This window comes from Crocuta crocuta, unplaced genomic scaffold (genome assembly GCF_008692635.1).
Source record: "Crocuta crocuta isolate KB4526 unplaced genomic scaffold, BGI_CrCroc_1.0 scaffold613, whole genome shotgun sequence".
Classification (NCBI taxonomy): Eukaryota; Metazoa; Chordata; class Mammalia; order Carnivora; family Hyaenidae; genus Crocuta; species Crocuta crocuta.
Window position 1 is genome coordinate 251,768 of NW_027528880.1, and position 1,704 is coordinate 253,471.

Here is a 1,704-nt window from a genome sequence, read left to right on the forward strand (position 1 = left end):
GCGGGAGGGAAGGGGCGTGGGGACCGTGTGCACGCTGAGTGTGTGTGCTTGACTGTGGCTGTGTGAGCTGCCCCTCACCTCGTGTGCGTTCACCTGCGTGTGCATGTGTGTGGTGTGTTCTCCGCGTGTGTGGTGTGCGCGGTGGGAGTGCAATGTGTGCGCTCTCGTTGTGAGTGTGCCTGTGGGTGTTGGGGTAGGGTGTCCCGGGGAGGGCAGGGGCTGAGTCAAACCCTCTCCCTCAGCGCTGCCGGCCCTCAAACTGTCCAGGGTCAGCCTAACCGTGTCGTGTCCCCCTCCCCCCACCTCGGCCAGGGTTGAATCCTGACCCTGCCCCTCCCCGCCCTCCCCGCGCNNNCAGCAGAGCCATCTCGGACCAGTTACCCAGCCTCTCTGGAGCCTCTTCCTCAAAGTGGAATTCGTGACGATGGCTGGGCCAGGGTCTGCCCCGGGGGTGTGTGTGGCGGTGTGCCCAGTGCCGGTCAGCTGATGGGCAGTGGCTCTGGCTGGACCATGTTAGTCATCAAACAATAGCTGTAAGTTTCCAGAAGGAAAGGCATCTGCCCCACAACCTTGTGGCCCCAAGAAGCTCATGCCACCAAATTCATAATTGCCCCAAAGGCCCATCTCCGCGCAGCGGGTGAACGGTCGTGGTCAGGAGGACAGTCCCCGGAGCACCCAGCGATGCGGATGAAAGTCAGCACCTCATGGGTGAGCTGCCTCTCGGCGGGGGATGGCGTCTGACTCCGCCCAGAAGTGCCCAGGAAGGACCAGAGGCGGGAGGGGTCNTCCCAGTGGCGGAAAGCCGTCCGCCTTGATGGGGGTGGTTACAGGGCAGGGCTCATTTGCCACAATGCAGCCACTGCACACATGAGAAACATACGCTTGTTTTATGCAAATTATGCCTCAATAAAGTTGTTTTGCTTCAAATTAATAGGCTCTGAGGAGCAGCGGGCAAATGCTCTCGGGGGTGGAGGAGAGAAGAGAGGGAGCAGGCCCGCTGGAGGCCACTCTCCTGCCCCAGGGCGGCAGCCGGCCTGCAGGGAGGGGGGCTGGCTGACCGCGAGGGTCCTCCGAGCCTCAGTTTACTCATCTGCAACCAAAGACAAAGGTGTGAGGATTGAATGAGATCGTATCTTGGCATTCTTTCACTCATTCTCTCATCCCTTCATTCAATGTTTCCTGGAGCCCTAGGTGCCAGGCGCGGGGGCTGGGGGTGTGATGAACTACCCGGGCGGCACCCACCCCTCATGTGGCATGACTCCCGGGCCCACAGCAAGCGTGACAACTGACACTGGAGACCTGTCCTTCACCCCCGGCGTTGGTGCGGGGACGCTGCTCCAGTCCGCCCCCTCAGCTGGAAACCAAGGCCCAGGGGCCCATGTAGGGGTGGCAGGGAGTCTGGGGGGTGCAGTCTCCCCAGGCTTTTGCCCTTGATTCGGGAGCGCTGGGAGGTGAAGCTTCAAAGGCATCTGTGAATGCACCTGGAAAAGCAAAGCCCATCCTGTCTGAGATCGACAGATGGGGGTGTGGCCAGGCCCCGCCTCAACGCTCACCTACTAAGGTGGCCCGTGGAGGGGGCCTCCAGGGGCAAGGCGGCCTGCAGTGACGCCTGGGGCCTCTGTCCCCCCCTCTTCGGTGGGGTGCTGTGCCCCCAGCTTGGGCAGACTGCGGCTCCGGAGGGGACAAGTGTGGACCTGGTCTGGG